General features: G+C 37.8%; 1 protein-coding gene across 8 annotated transcripts in view; it reads left to right on the forward strand.

Moving 5' to 3' along the window:
- The window catches only part of LOC129566358 (teneurin-a), a 382,371-nt gene that overhangs the window by 169,614 nt on the left and 194,884 nt on the right, over positions 1-17,873 (forward strand). For 2 of the 8 annotated variants that reach the window (XM_055442215.1, XM_055442219.1), the window contains exon 1: positions 2,534-3,641. The exons of 5 other annotated variants lie outside the window; for them this stretch is intronic. The gene's annotated coding sequence lies outside the window, so the exon portion shown is untranslated. Of the gene's footprint in view, positions 1-2,533; positions 3,642-17,873 lie in introns of those variants that run through there. One more of the 8 variants, XM_055442220.1, reaches the window with a different exon arrangement.

Here is a 17,873-nt window from a genome sequence, read left to right on the forward strand (position 1 = left end):
CACACAAAGAGAGAGAGAAAAACTCAATTCGTCAAATCATCCAATCATCCGAGTGGCCACCGCTTCGTTTTGTACAACAGGATTGATTTAATTAATTTATATTGTTATCGTGGCGTTCATTCTGCAATTGAGCATAATTCAAAATAATTATTATCTATAAATAATGGCAAATATTTAATTTGGTGATGAATTTCAACTAATTTGCATATAAATTTTTTTTTCTTGTCATGTTCCGTTGCACCTGATGTCAAAATTTGACTATGTTCCAAACTCTCTTTTTCTTTCTTTCTTCCTTTCTCTCGCACTCGCTCGAGTTTATTCAAGGAGGTCTCTTGAAATGAAAAGTAAAATTGTGCAAATACTTTTGTCGGGCCAAAGACTAATGGTCACAGAATGCTTGGCATTTACGAAATAATTTCACTTTGAACTGTGCCGCACAGTCAGTCAGTCTCCTCACAAATAGACCCGTTAGCAACCGAATGAAAAATGTCGACAATTACTACCACTGTACAATTCCACGCGCAAGACAATTCGAAATGAAATGAATACGAAGAGCGAGAGAAAATTTCTGGAATTTTAAGTGGGTCTTCTCACTCGGTTTTTGCAAAGAGTGCGCTGTTCGCACCAACTCCGTGGCTAAATCATTGGCCAGAGAGCTGAAATAGCCAACAATCAAATGAACGGAAGGAAATAAAATGAAGGAACGAAGACAAATTACGCGTCTACCATGCACAAACGCCATATGGTGACCGTTGCTATAACAATATTAAAATCGTTTATTTCGTAGCATTTAATAAGAATGAATATTTTTTTCTCGTCGTCGTATTCTTCGTTTGAGCACACGATTTGCCAAAAACACGGTCCCTCTCGTCACAATACGCCTTGCTGTGATATGTGCATTGTACTTCGTCGCCTAACAACAAGTGCCAATCTTCATCTTTCCTTTGCCCTTTGTTCATTGCCTACCGGCGTTTCGAACACTCTCCTGCCCATTTCACAAAACGACACGCAACTGGAATACCGCTTAAGTACGCTTAAGTTTGTCAGGGGAATTGAACGTTATTAAGTACGACCGATTGAGCGTGTGATGTGTGCGGTTGACGAGAATTGAGGAGAAAGGAAGGAGAAGGTATCTGTGCATCGTTACAGAAGATATCGAACGTAGTTTGACGAATGTCGTTATAACTAATTGAATACTTCCTTTGAAAGTCTATTCAAAGACAAGTTTTTTTTAAATGTAAGACTTCATACAGGAAAATCAACGTATTTTCTTAATGTTTCATTTTTTGCGCGACTTTTTCTTCTTTCACATCAAAAAAACACCGTTTTCAACGAACTCAAACACATTTTTCCGAATTCAATCCTAAATAAACTTCCGTGAATAAACATGAAAATGTTTGGTTTTGTGCACGCCATGGCAAAAATAAACAGATTTAAATTATGAAAATGGTATGCATAATTAAACGTGTTACTTCGTCGTAAAACTCGAATGTGCCTAATGTTTTTTTTTTCTATTTTGGCTTGGGTTAAAAAGTGAACAATGTTGAGAGCCGTGCCATTGATTGAAATGCACGTACGTCACCAAAAATAAATAAAACGAACAAAACCGATGATGACAAAGGGAAAGTGGTGGCCACAAAACGCAACCTTTTAACAAATCACAACAACAATGTGTACGTAATTTGTTGTGGAAAAAGGGTGACAAAATTCCCATTTACCCAAATGCAGATTCACACGTGAACAATGGGCGATGCGTACGTTGGTTGCACAACGACGATTTGAAAAAAGAGAGAATTATTAAAAATAATATTCAAATTCGGTGGCAATAAAAAACAAGAAATTCGTTGCGCTCGAAAAACAAAAAACCAAACGGAACCGTTTTTTTTTTGGTAACACAACGGAAAATCGAGTCCGATAAAACACGTTCGATTTACAATGAAATGTGCTGCAACACAACGACAATATTCCAAGCATTTCCCCTGTGCGATGGGGAATCCGTAATGGAATGAAATAGCAAAACCGAGAGGAAAAAAAAACCAAATGAATTGGCATGGGAACTCTGAGGCATGCGTGTGAACAAAACGATCAAACAGCAGTGAAGTGAAGAGAAAAAAAAACCATACACACGTCGCACCGAACAAGATATAAACATGAAAAACACACGCGCATTGAGTACCAGCAGCTGATATGTGGTGTATCCTTAGCTGTGTACATCGATGCAATACTGCATCATCGAGCATTCGTCTTTCTCCGTATTCCATCTATCTACACCGAGGCACCGTACGTTGTGAGTCAGCGCAAGCGAAACGGCCACTTCCATCCACTCACATTCGTTCCAAGCATATCGTCGAGTTCCCATACGCATAACATTTTCATAGGTTTCGGTCTTGCGACACATTCGTTTGCACGTTCGCTCGCTCGGTCTCTCCGCTTTCGCATGACAAAGGCACGGCAAAACAGAAGAAGAACAAGAATCAACACCAGTCGATACAATAACGAAACAACAAAATTCTCTCTGTGGCACAATGTAGTCAGTTAGTCTTCGTACGTTGCGCTTGAATGACGTACAATTTTCACACAGCAGCGGCTCGTTCGTTTGCCCACTGAATATTAGCGATAAAACTGTTCGTGAACTTAACTACTTCAGAGATAGATACCAAGTGGATAATCAATTGTACTTTTTGAAATTGAACAAATCAAGTGAATGTCGTGAACTGTTTTGAATTTTTTTTTTCTTGCAATAAGATTTTTTGAAAAATCAGTTGAACAAAAATATTTCGTTTTATTAAACGGTTTTTTTTTATCAGAAAAAAGGATTTGTGCCATCGGCAGTGTTTTGGGTCCAAAACATATCATTCCCAATCAAATGTTTTTGCTTTGAACAGCATCATTGCATTTTGCCCACATAAAGTTACACATACAGAAAAAAGTTACATACCGAGAGTCTTCGGGAAAAAAAGGCACAAAAGAATAAAATTATAAAAGCAATTTTCTGGATTACCTGTGCATTCACACACACCAAACGGTTTTATTTTGTTTTTAAGTTGGATATTTTGTGTTCGTTTTTGTATCCTTCGTCCGAAGAGTCGAGTGTTAGAGAAAAGAGAGCAAGAAAAGAAATAGACGACTCAAAAACAGTGAAGTAAGTGAGAAGAGAAAAAGGAAAGAAAAATCGGTGCACAAAAACTTCATTCAAATTTGTATGTGCATCGATGTAAAAAGGACTCTATTGTATGGAACAAAGTGATTTTGAAGAACGATTCTCATCCGAATTCTATGAAAAATTCAAGGAAAACGTAAAGAAAACGAACCAAACAAAAATCTCGTTCTCGCCCGCTCGTCTTGGTGCATCAAGAACACGAGTTTACCGGAGAATTATAGAAAAATTGCATTACATTTCGTTTCATTTTGAATAACGCGGAGAACTTTAGTGTCAGTGTTGTTCTTGTTGATGGTGAATGAGTGAGTTTTGGTAAAAGGACTTTCGGAAACTGGCAACAATAACTAAACCGAAGAATTTCATCCAGAAAATCTTGAGAACGTTAGAAACATTATTTTCGGTGTTCGCATACGGAATAGAATCATTCGCATCATCAGTTTTTTTTTGTGGACTGGAGTGTTCATAGTGTGATATCCATTGTGTATGTATTCATTTCATTTTTTCAAAACCAAAGAAAAAACACTCTTTGTATAAATGTTATTTTTTTTTGTTTTGAAACAACGATGGAAATGGGATTTTTTTTCAAAGGATTTACTCTTTTTCATTTGATGCGCTATTGAAAGCGATCACATTGATTGACGATAAAAATACTTGCAATTTCGGGGAAGAGAAAAAGAAGGAGGAAATATTCTGCAATCGACGATTATGATGGATTACGAGGAATATTTGTTCAGTCATCGGCAAACATATGAAACACAATGCACCTGGTGTGCATTCGAAAATTTAGTGCAATTTTATACACAAACACAAATCGAATTGGTTCGATTTTTTTTCACATGATTTTTTTCTCGCTCAGTTTCTCATTTAATGTTGTTTAGTGTTGCGTCGCAATGAAATTGTGATGTTGGTCTCGTTTTCATCGAACCATTTTCCAAGGCAAATTACGTGCTGTATTGCAGGAAAAAAAATGCCAATTTCACATCTAAAAACAACCATTTATCAATGGATTAAGAGAAGACAACACAACAAACGACTATTACGCGCCCGTGCAGCTCAATTCGTACACATTTTTTTTCCACTCTCATCGTCGTCGTTCGTTGTTATGAATCCGAAAAAACGGATTTGCTCGGCTGTCGTTATTTATCGCGCCACTGATGCAAACATGTGAAATAATGCGAAACGATTCCAAAAACAATTACGCTGTCAAAACTGCATGCAAACCAAATCCACAGTTAGAAATGAAACGAGCAGATAAAAAAAAAATCAATGGAAAATTTAGATAATGAATGAAAAAAAAACCAGGCAAAACAGAACCAAAGAATTTTGTCATTTTAACTGAAACAATCCAGAGTGTGTTTGTGTGTGGTTGATTGAGCAACAAGGTTCCTTTAATGACCGAAACTCGTGACAATGGACAATTTTTCGAAATAAACGACTGAAATTTTATGATGAATTTTTTTATTCACGTCAATTTTTTTTTGCTGCCGGTACAAAAATACGTGATTATGTATTATTTTCGCTATTGTTTTGCAATGCTCAACAATGCCATGAATTTAGCTCATTTTTCTCGTCTATTTGTTTCATTCGGTGAGGTGTCTCTCTTCGTGAGGCAATTAGTTGACTTTTGCATGGCGTCAACCTCGGGGCTAAATACCAATTTCATTTTCACTTTTGTGCCACTACTAATTTCACTAATTTCATCTATTTTTCCTCGGCGATCTAACAAACACCATTTTATTTCCCATATTTAACGTCGACAACGTTTATTTTCATTTTTTTTCGCTCTCGCGCTCGCGGTCGTAATTTATGTGAATTTTATTTTTAATGCTGTGTGCTCCTGGCGACAGTCGCAAACCTACCGTTTGTATATATAGATGAGGTGTCACAATGTTTAGTGGCCAATCGAAGGCAATTTCCATAAATCTAGCGGCTCATCCGAAAAAGTCATGGGTCGAGTAAAAGAGAGAAAATACATAACAAAACATGAGAAAAACGTGTTTAAACAATTTTTCTCTCTCTCTCTCTCTCTCTCTCTCTCATAAAATATTTGATTCATTCAACAGTATTAAGAACTTATGACCTCTTTCGAATTAAAATTGTATCAACAAACGAGAGAGAGAGGAAAAATCGAGAGCGCGAAAATAGTCGAAATGAAAATGCGTTGAATTGTTGAAAAATACCCGATGAACGTTCAATTAATTAAAGAGTCGATGAAACGATTAATTGCGAGAAAAAAAAGAGAGCAGAGAATCAGCCAAACCAAACACGCCGTCAGCCGGTTTGTAATGCATGGACTGTGTGGTTTTAATTCGACACATTGCATGCATAATTCGAATCATGCCCAAGTTGATTCAGTCGAACTAAAAATAGCCCAAATAAATTATGAATGAATTCAAATGGTTGGCTTGTACGCACTCCGTTTTGTCGATCACACACACACACACTCTCTCGCTCGCTCGAAATTGCATTTGCGGCAGATTGATGTGCTACTGTTTATATATCAAATAGACAAACGCCAATCAATGCGTTACAAAAAAATGCGCAGAAAATTCGTTGCATTTATTTTTGGTTGTGTCGAATGAAGAACTTTTTTTTTAAATGATTCGATGAAAAGTTCATTCGACTCGCGAGAATGAGCATTTGGACAAACAAAATGACAAACGGAATTGTCGATTATTGTCAAACTGTTTTTTTTTCATTCCATGAAATGAATTTTCATTTTGGTGAGCTCGAAATTCGGAGTTTTTTTTTTATCTCTCATCCGTTTCTTTCTCTCAAACACCCTTTCGCAAACAGACACATAATTACTCAGTGGAAGAGAGTGTTGAGCAATTAATTGAAGTGAAATGAAAGATCCGAGATGAAATATTCTGGTGAAATTCGCTTTTTCAATGTGCAAATGCAACGATGTCGACGAAAAGAAGAGAGCAAAAAAAAAAGAAAGAAATTGTCAACAGGAACATTGAGCGGAGAATTTCAATTTTTTCCGTTCGCCTGCAGACGCAAAATGTCAGGCATTCGTAGAAGTTGCAAATTGTCAACCAATTCAAGCTGAAAAATAACAACCTAAAGCGATGAGCAATTCAAGAGAGAGAGAACGAGGAAAAAAATAAACGATCAAGCGAGCTGTGAATTCGTCGCTGCCGCATGCAAAAATGAGGTTAAAAAGACACCGAAGGACTCGTTTTTCGCTCAGTTTTTTTGTATTATTGGTGCGCATCAGTTCTTCGTATATTGAGTTCTTGCAATGTAAAGTTGCGTTTTTTTATGGTTCCTCAGAACGAGCAAGAGATAAATAGAGAGAGAGAGAAAAAATATTGTAAATTTGTCGCTGTTTACTAATTGGAGAAAAACGCGAAATGTAATGACTTTGTATTCCTTTTTTATTCTTGGCCTCTGTGTGCCTCACTATATCTCTCACTCTGGTACACGCACATTTTTCATTCTGATTTCAGTTCAGAGAGTTTCACAAGCACTGACACTTACTAAGAATTATTGCCGCTCCACTTCCATTGCCTTAATCACATGGTTCTGTGGTGTAGTGTGTATACAATGTATGGGCACTTGTGAGGCGTGTTTCTTATTGGAGGAAATAAGAGACTCGTTATGGCAAATTAGAAGCAACATTTTAATTAGAGAAATGTCTCGGTTGCGCGTACTCTTGTTCTCTCTATTTCTCTCTCTCTCTCTCGCTTCCAAAAGGGAATCCTCGTTAAATTCGCCGTGCAACAATGTTTTTAGCCGTTTTTATTTTGTTTGTTTTCATTTCATATACATAAGATGTTTGTTTACCTCTGGCCATTCTCATAACTTTTCATTTGTTATGCATTAAAAAGCGATGGTGGATAAAAAAGGCAAAATTATTTAATCTGAATTTTTTTTTGAGGAGCCGCTGTTCATTTTCTCTCTCTCTCTCTCTCTCTCTCACGCATCGCAGAGACTGAGAAGCCATGTGATGTGAAGCGAATCATAAAAGTCGTCGGCATAATATTGTTATCGCATTAATGCAAAGGTGTGATTTAAAATAAATTACAAGCTTATTATCTGGCCCAAAGACGCGCTAAATGCGTTTTGCATCCAATTTCGGTTGTTCGCTCATTTTTATGCTTCAGCCTAGTCGGACGGATTCAGCAGTCGAGCGCTAATAATAAAATATTCATTATTGTCCAAGGCTTTCAAACATCCAAATTGAGGCGCTGTAAGCGAAAGAAGCAAAAAAAAAAACAACTACCCAAACAACGAGCAAACGAATTTAAAAGCCAAAATACATTTCGAATCAGCCGTAACTTTAGCTCATGGATTTGTTTTATCTGTCGCTGTGACATTCATTGTGTATGCTTACTCCATGCTCTCTAATTCGCTTTGAAAAGCACAGTGGAAGAATAGAGGATTTTATGCAAACGCATCGCAGAAATAGAAATTTATGGTAATTTCGTTGGCTGTTTTGTTATTTTCGCGCGCCAGCCAGCCAAGCACTGGATGATGGGATGTAAATGAACGGATTTTTGCATGTATTCGCATTCGCTCACTCTACAACTGAAACAAGGTCAAAACATAACATTCTCATACACTTTTACAAGATTTCGCTGCGTACACACGTCAAACGTCCCATGAGAAATGAATCTAAATGTAAATATACATAGGAAAAACCTATTTTAATATTTATCAAAATGAAAATGGAAATTTATCGTCGAGTGAAATCGAGAGAACAGAAAAATCAACAGAACAAAAAAAGAGCTAAACGGAAAAGAATGGAAAGGGAACCAGAACACACACACACACACAAAAAAAATCACATCGCGGATACTTTTTTTCGGTCGAACAACCGATTTTTTCCACTTTACTGATTACAGCAGCTCGAAAAACCATTTTTTTTCTCAAACTCCAAGTCGTCGACGTTCGATATGACCTTCGTCGTTTTTCGTTTGCTTGTTACATTGTTTGTTCTAATACAAATTATACTATTGAAACAGAAATGAAAGACTGAAAACTCAGACTGGCTGTTCTACGGTTTCCAGATTCGGAACAATGCAAAATTGTCGTCGTTAACATGTCACAATGGACGAGACTCGAAGATATTTTATTGATTTTGGTATCGAACATTGTTTACTCGCGCAATTTCAGCCACAATATCGACAATGCGATGAAAGAAAATGAAAAGGCAGACTTTTTTCGTTTGAAGTGGCCAAATTTTAATATTTTTTGTGTCTGAACTGCAATGAATCAGTGAATTAAGATAACGAATTTCTTGGAATAAAGAAACAGACCACATAAGAATAAATTCTCATGAGAATGGAGTTTATAGAAATTTTATTGCCAGATTTTCAAAGCAACGCACTGACATCGAATGCTCAGACTCATTTTTTATGCATTTCAACGGAATTTCCCTTCATTTCGAGTTTAGCCCGATTGTGGTAAACGCTTGGGTTAACGATAACAAATTGTCATTAACGGTTCTTAGTCCCATTGACAAAATGAAATAAATTGTTATTGGTTTGGTCGGTTTATGCATTATGCGCGGAAATCACACAATCGGAATGAGTGGTAAATCGCGCCCAAAACTGCACACAATATTATCCGCACACAAAAACTCATTATCAACATAATCAATATTATTGCTTGTTATTTTGTCGTTCGATTTGCCGCCATCTCTTGTTCGACTCTCGGTCCCTCTCGAAATGCTCGCTCATTCGAAATGGAGGGAACTACCACAAAACCAAACCATTTTTACCATAAAAATGCAAAGCATTACAAATACAACGATAATGTACACATCAACTATGTTTTTCGATAAATTTTACATAAATAAAGCGCTTGTTTGTACGTACAAATGTACGATTTGAACAGGACAACGCGCCAAACGAAAAAAAAACATAGACGCTCCAACACATCGAGTCGTATTTTCGAATAGAAAAACCGAAAAATGGAATAAAAATTTATGTGAAGTGAGCGCGCGAAGTGAGAGACAGAGACCGAGTAAACCTCATCGGGGTAAATACGCGAAATGTTTGCGTTAACGATGTTCGAATTCGAATGCGAAATAGGCAAAAATTGGAAATGCCACAAAAACGAGCCATTTGCCTTGCGACGACAATGATGAAACAGAAAAAAAAGAAAGCATAAACTTGACAACCGAAAGGAGCTCGCACAGTGAAAAAGGGAAAAGAAAAACGGGTAGGCAAACGGCTGGGAGCCGTTTTGTGAGTCGCGCTGCTGACACAGGAAAAAAGCGATAAATATTAAGTCGAAATTTATGTTCGCCACAAAATTAATATCATAAAAGAGAATACAAAGTGAAACACGCATTCACATTCACATTCACACACAACAATCATTGAAACGAACAGTGGCAGAGGGAATTCATCGATTGCAACACGGCGCATATTTTTTCTTGTTCCTGCTTCTTCAATTTACGGTTTACCTTGATACGTTTTTCTACATCGGGCGCGCACAAACCATCTTCGGTGCGTGTTTCCCTTGACTCTCTCGACCACGATGTGACAACAGAAAAAAACGAAAGAAAAAAAAGGTAGCATTGAATTCGGTTTGCATTTGTGGGTATTCATCGCTGTCCGCTTAGGCTATTGTCAATATTATTGAATGCGAGTAGTGTGTGATGTCAATTGGAAACGGCACGGAATTGTCAATAGACAAGACGAGTGCGTTTTGCTTGAATTGTCGCCACAAAATAAGCGCACATTAAAATTAATACAAAAATAACACGGTAGAAAACCATTTATAAATCTAGTCTGGTTGGGTCGAGTTTGAGACGGTGTGTTGGCTTATTCTTTTATACGAACGCGAACCCATCGAATTTAATAACCACAAATCGTCTTTTCCTTTTTTGATATATACACAGACAGAAGGGGAGGGAGAAAGCGAGCGAGCGAAAATTTACGCGCGTCCTCATGTCAACCAAATCGAAAGTCATTCTTCTACCATTCAGTTTCATTTGGTAATGCGCGATCGATTGTACTCAAACACATCGACAAATCACATGTGTGCAACCATTCGGAAACGCACGCATCAAAACACAATATGTACAAGGCTTTTTCAGCTTTGAGAAGCAAGCGAGTACAACAAAAAAAAATCTCCCGAAGAAAACAAATATTTATTACATTCATTTAAACATGTATTTCTTTTGTTACTCGCCTTTTTTCCGTGCTCTTTTCTTTCCCTCTCATTCACTTGCTCACATCTCTTGCTCTTGCGTCGCTTTCATGCTGAAAAATCCTATATCATTCGATAATGCTACGCACTGAATTCCAACACGATGTGAAGATGTGACAAGAAGTGAGCGTTCTCAGAATGAATCTTGAGCGAAAACAAGTTCAGCATACAAACAAATAAGAAATATACATATTTATTTTGCGCGAATAAAAAGAATGGAGCGAACGAGGCAAAAAAGCGAAAAAAAGAGCACAGCACACACAGTCTCCATCCGATTCGAATGACAGTGAAATAAATTCAATTTAATAAGAACGGAGCAGCGGACGGAGGGAGTGAGTGAGAGAGAGCGAGCGCATAAGCAGAGGCGGAGAGCGGCAAAGACATCACGAAATGCCGACACTCTAATAAGCGAAATAATTCGCTTATTACATTGATTTACTGAACAACTTCAGCAAAGTGATAAACAAAAAATGCTTCGGGAGCGAGAGGAGCGCAAACAAGAAATCGAAAATCCGATGCACGGATTTATTTCGTCGTGGAATGAACGGAAAGTGCGCGCGCACCGCGCGCATAAGAAAAAACTAACAAACCTACAATTGATTTCGCATCGGCGGCCCGATTCCCTTTGTACTGCATCGTGTTTTATGCACCGTCTCGTTAAATGAATGCGATTCGCCGGGCGAGTTTTTTCTTTCTATCCTACTTTTTCTTCTTCTGTTGACTCTATGTGTTTGCCGAGTCCGATATGTGTATTTAGTCCAGCAAATCACATAAAAAAGGAAATCATTACGGCCGGCTTTGATTTGTAGCGCAATCGCACGTTTCGTGTGTGCACAGTCCGAAACGGTGACAATACTGGCTCTTTGTTCCCTTCATTAAATGGGTGTGTGTATGTTTGTTTGGTGTATGATGCGAAACGCCGAACCATTGAATACAACCAAATTAATTGTCACTACGAGTTATTCAATACCTTCTTTTGCCGCTCGTTAAACGCGCCGCTCGATCGCGCAATACAACGTCTCAGACCCATTGGAATGCCTTGCAGCATTCAAGCATTTGCATGCAGTAGAATTCGATTCGATTTTATTTACATAGCCAAAAGGTGTTATTACCAATAACTATATTCATATAAATTAAGTGTCATATTTCATTGAGTTGGCCGATTGTCGGTCGGTATCTGTGGTGCTCGAGCGACAGAGACCCAGAAAGAAAATGAAATTACAGTCCACGACACATTTAAATTTAAACGCCATCGCGCAATTATCGATATTGTGTAATCATGGAATGGATTCGCAACGTGTTTCATTCCGTCTCTCTTTCTCTCTCGCACCTCGCTCATTGTGTCTACGTGCAATTTGGTCGGTTTATTGCATTTTGCACACAATGCAACGCGAATCGTGAACAACGGCGATGACGCAGCGCACACCAGCATCCATTCATTCGATGCAATAATTACGGGTCGATTGAGAATAAGAAAATGCGACCTGGCAATCGAATTATAGACAGCATGAACAACAGCGAAAAAAAATAGCGGCCGATATCCCAACAAACTTGATAAATAGTGACATAACGATAAAATATTCGAGTAAATCAGCAGGAAAACGTGTAATCAAGCTATTGATAGCTTGTGTTGTGCTCTGTATGGGTTGCATGGCTCTTGCTGATTGTTAAACGATGCTAAATGAAACTGATCGTCGACTACAAAACACATTAGCCATTCGTTTGTACACAATTTTTTTTCCGCTTCTTATTATTCACGACAGTTCGATGAGTTGTAAAAACGAAGTTTTCTTCTTCGGATTTTTATGCATCTTTCCTGTGTACGGATCAAAGCGTGGTTTTTTGTATCATTTTTGACGCAATTTTCCAGCATTCTGTAGCACAAAGGAATGTTATGGAGTTTTCTGATTATTTTCGCTTCATCCATTTGATGATTATTGTTATTGGCCATCGTTTGGGGCTCATTTTCTATAGTTTAACTATTTGAAATCGCATCGCGCACACAATGGACGATTTACATTTTTATCGACATTTTATGAAGTCGCTGCATGTGCCGGTGTCACGGATTTTTGTCGTTTTTCTTGCGCTTGCTATCTCCACGGTCACTTGCACGTTGTAGATGCTCGGCCTGTCAATAAATATTGTTGCCATTTGGTATCCAGCATCGAAACACTGTATTACATATGAACTGTGTACTCGCCACAATTGCTCTGCTCGTGTGTGTGTGTTGCCAACTCAGTGACTATCAGGCCAGTTGAAAAAATAAAATTCAGTGGAAAAAGTAATAACTGAGTTTTGATTTTTATGGCGCGAATAAATCATCTCCTTTGAGATTTTTGCTCTATTTGTGTAATCTCGAAACAGCCGAAAAAGGAAGAAAAAAAAATTCTCACACATTCAAATACCGTGGAAAATCAACACTAACAAAAAACTATATACTCTCTCGGTTCGAACGGACACACAGTTGAAATTAAATCTGTTCTTTTTTCTGTTCGCTCTTCAACCATTGATTCATGTATATTTGAACGTGGTGTGAAATATAGCAGCTCTTGAAAAGCGCATCGAATCGAGGCCGTATCATGAAATATCTAAACGACTAAGCGAATACTTATCTCTATGGCGTTTTTTTCACTCGTTCGAGCCAAAAAAAAAACTTTTTTCGCTGCTGATGCTCTCTCCTTAACATCGCGATGTTCAGGCATCTCTTTGGCGTTCTTGAAATTTTGAATGCTTCAAAGCGTTCTGCCATTAAATCAACGCCACTGGAAAATCGGTTTGTTTTGCATCGCAATAAAAAACCGGCAGAAGAGATAAGTGATGAAGTGAATCGTTACAAGAGACTTGACTATGAGTCAAACGGTTCTCCGGTAAATGAAACTCTTCGACAGCCAGCAAGAGGAAGATAGCGAGCGAACGAGAGTGAGCTTTGTAATTCGGTGTGAATGTGTGTATATAAAAAGGAAGGCTCTCTCCATTTATTTATCAGTAACACGATATCACCGAGCTACCTACTGTTCAGAAATCGTTTAAGCGATGCGAAAAACACACGCTGTGGCCAATATCACTTTGGAAAAGCATTTGCCAACCGAAGGGAAAATGCGAGGCACAAAAAAACAACGCAGTAGTATATGCGAACAAGCGATATTTTTTTCACCGGCAAAACACACCGTTGCCATCCATACATGGCATGGACACGGAACGAAACGAACATTTTCATTTCGAAAAGTTGTATTTTAATCCGTGGCATCGTTTTTCTAGTGTCCTCCGGAATGAAAATCTACATACATAAATTTTCAACGAAAATCACTTCGTTTTCTTCTCTTCTCCTCCCCAAGTCCACAGTCTAAAGAAATTATTTTGTAATTTTGTTTGTGTGGAAAAGATATCGCTGCTTTTCTAGTCCCATTATATATATTTTTCCTTTTTTTCCGCCATTTGTTTGTCGTTCGCCATTTGGCCCATTTTGGATATCTTTCGCGCGAGCGCCAATGTTTATGCACCGACATTAAACAATCGCTGAATGTGCTTTGCCATGGTAATACGGTGATTTAGTTACAACAGTTGTTCTATTGAACGGTTTTCTTCGGGGGGAGACGAAGAGTGGGAATCAGGATATAGTCTTCGTTTTGGCATTTTGATGCCACTTTTTTCAAGTCAAAATATAAATCTTTCATCGGCAGCTTGTTTGAAAGAAAAACTGTTCTGTTGACAGAAGACAAAGGACCACCGAAATATTTCCTAGATACGAATAGTGAAGGAAAAAAATGTTTCAAAAATCATTTAATTTTCAATGGCCTCCCGATTTCTGACGTAAATCCCATCGAACGTGTGTGCGTTTCTATGAAACAAAAGCCACCCCTGAATCGACGTTCCATTTGCATGTGATAAAAAAAACGAATATCTCATCCCGATTCAATAGGATATTTTTTGTTTGCGTGTGCTTTCTGCGCATTTTTACTGCGTCTTCCGATTGTTTGCTTTAACAGTTCATTTACTGGCGCTCTCTGCTGTATACACACAGTGAGTTTTTTCTCCTATTTCGCTTCAATCGCCATCAGAAAATCACAATTTTATTTATTCATTGCTTTGCATCGTCAGAATTGAAGCAACAAAAAGAACCATCTAAATGGAGGCTTTTGTTCGGTATTTTATTGGAAATTGGTTTTTAGCTTTGCACACGGAAGCAGCACTGCTTATTGGAAAGGAGGAAAAATGTTTCATCGTTGCCAAACAACGAAAAAAAAAATTGAAGTATAGAACCTTTTCAATAAACTCCAGAAGAAAATCATTAAATAATTAGTGCCGTATTCAGAGCATAAATTTTACAGTTCCTTTTATCTCTTCCTTTGTGTGTGTGTGTGTGTGTCTATTTGTGTGGAACAGAAAACAGAAGCAAATCAATAAAGAAATGAAAAGAGAAAAAAAGAACGGAACGGAAAAATATGCTCAATGAATAATTTGAAAAGAGAGTAAAGGAGCGCGATTGAAATTCCGATGTCAGAAAATCACATAAAAACATCGGAAAAGAATGTTAATAATTGAGCGACAGAGAAAAAAATGACGAGACGAATACGAAATGAAAGTATAAAAACCAATGAAAATTATTTATTTGCGTTTTTTTTTTCTCTCTCTCTCTCTCTCTCTCTCTCTCTCTCTCTCCCTCTCTCTCTCTCTCTCTCTCTCTCTCACTCAAAACACTGACGATGAATGGTATTTGTGAGTGAGTGTCACGTGTTCTGCGCAGTTCGAAATATTCGAAATTGCTTTGTCTTTACTTTACACACATTTTTTGTTTTACTTCTTATAATATGGGGTAAGAAAAGTTCCAGGAAAAAAGTCAACGCACTCAAAAAATAATCATCGTTCATTAATTTTATTCACTCATTAGGCTAATGCGTTGTCACTGGCATGCTCGCTCCGAATTTGTGTTCGTTCGATGATTGAGCATTTGCACTCAAAATCCCCGTCTCTGGTTTTATCACAATTACGAATGATTTGAATAAAACGCATTCTCAGATGTGAATGATATGAAATAAAAACAACAGAAAAATGTGTCGAATAATCGGAAAAATGAATGACAGACAAAAGGAATAAGTTCAACGGAAGTCTAGCACCACATTTCGTTCAATTAATATCAAAAGAAACCCCGACACACACACACAATCTCTTTATTTTCATCGGTTTTAATATTCAAAATATCCAAATTGAGCCATCCACACTGAAGGCATTAAGTATAATGAATATAGTTAACGATCGCACGACGAATGTAGAAACCGAAAAAAAGAATCCATTTTGTCACATCATTGATTGCTTCTGTTCGGTGGCTGCCATTTGTAGGTGTTTTGTTGGACGCGTTCAAACGCGATGAAAATGTCAAGTAGAAGACAATGCTTAACACACAAGCGCACACACTCATCGGGAATCTTTGGAAAAATGTGTCGAAAGCGAACGACAACGAAAGAGTAGGAATGCGAGGCAAAATCGAATCAGTTTAAATGCCATTAGATAAAAGGCAACATTAAATGAAAAGGTAAATTGACGATGACGATGGAGAAAAAAAAAGTCGAATGACAGAGAGAGCGACCGAAAAACCATTGGCGGTAAAAATGCGAACGATAAGAATAGTATGAATGGTTTAGGCAACGAATGGTTTTTGGTTCTCCTTTGAGACATAATAACGCTTAAGACAAACGTAACATAATTGAAGTGAAGAAAAAGGAGAAAGAAAAAAATCCACCAACGCTAACAAACAAATACCACTCGCTTTTCCGTGCGATGTTTTATTACATAAAATTTTGTCTTTTATTCGTTTTCCTCGTTGTCCTGTTGCGACTGAGCGAATGAGTGAGCGAGAGAGTGTTTGAAATGCGAGACGAAGTTGGCTTAAGAGTCATACGCAATTGCCAGTGAATTTCGGGCGAAATGTGGCGAGCGTTTATAGTGGCTGGGCTGTAAACCACTTAAAGTGCTCTCGATATATCGACGAATGATTCAGAGTCGAACGGCGAAAACACACGGTTTTATTGTTCAGTGAGTAAATTACAATTTACTTAGTCACCAAAGTGTTTGGTTTGTTCATGAAAATGGCAATGGTTGGTTTTATTAAATCCAACCAAAAAGGCAACCGAGGTGGATGAGCGCCGGCGAGCAAGCGAGCACGATGGCAGAGTGAATAAGACGGTTGAAAAGGGAAACCATAAATGAAAATAATCTTAGCTATTAAATCAACCCTATATTGCTGGCGTTTGCGGTAAATGGCACACACTAAACAACGACAACGCAACATACACACTCACACACTTCTGCGAAAATGATTGCGCGTCAACAGTTGGAGAGCGAATTTTATGAAGTCGTATTTTCCGAAATGTAACACAACCGAAAAATTAACAAGCATAAAAATCATTGAAAATTTATATGACCACATCCTATTCGTAATGCACAACAACGAAATTACGACGCGCCAATTCCTCCCGGCCCCGCAAATGAGCGCCTGAAAACGGATCGCATTGCACCGAAAATGCCATCAATTTAATTCGTGTGTGCGCGCGCGCGGGCGTCTTGTTGAAATTGAATAAATCTACGGGGAGAGTATAAATATATATCGAGTTCAGTCGTTAAAGAAATGTGATAGCTTCAAATTAACGCAGAGATTCCTCGTTTTTTTGTTCGGTCGATTTTAATCCCCCCAACCAACAGAACAGCACTGGGATATGAAATATTTTTTATCTATGATTCTGCATCAATGGTTTTTAGCATTTTATAAAAATTCGAATTTCCGCGGAAGTTAAAATGACATTGGGGACGGCGTAGTTGCAATATAAACAAATCATCGAACTGTGTGTCGATAATTGATGTTCAACTTTAAATTATATGCGATTCTGCAACGCAAAATTGATGAAATGCATCGACTGACAAACATTTTGCTTTTGTTCGTTTTTTTTCGTACATTTTTTTTACAAATTAAATATCCAAAGCACTTTGATGTGTCCATATGTGCTTCAAAATCGCCGACAAATGAAAAACTAACGACAAATATAGAACACGATATGATACAAATTAAATTGAACACATAAAACATGATATAAACAACGTGGCGAATAGAAACCGTTTCAACGCATCAATTTCCCAGTCAGAAGAGATATGAACCGAGAGCAGTTGGTTTTATAGCCGAAATATTGCACAAAAATGCCACGGACAGTTGGTCATTTTATCTACACTGCGCAATGCATTTGCTATTTGAAGCGTAGCGCTGGGAAAAAACACACACATCATATACGAAATACAGCGGATACACAGAGAGCGAGCACTTTGAGTAAACACAGACAATGAGCAAGCACTTCAGGACGATGAAAAACATCACTTTAAATGCTAAAAATGAACGCATATGTTCTCATTTGATGATGATGATACTTTTATGTTTCTTTCATTTCTTTTTTCACTCTCTCTCTATCTCTCTCTCGGTCTTGCTGTCGAGCGCTCTTGGCTCATCGCGTTTTTAATGAGCCCAGAGCAATTAATGTTGTTCGAAGGCATTAACCAATAC

Source organism: Sitodiplosis mosellana, unplaced genomic scaffold (assembly GCF_009176505.1).
Source record: "Sitodiplosis mosellana isolate CC-2019 unplaced genomic scaffold, AAFC_SMos_1.0 Smas_scaffold_3, whole genome shotgun sequence".
Taxonomy (NCBI): domain Eukaryota; kingdom Metazoa; phylum Arthropoda; class Insecta; order Diptera; family Cecidomyiidae; genus Sitodiplosis; species Sitodiplosis mosellana.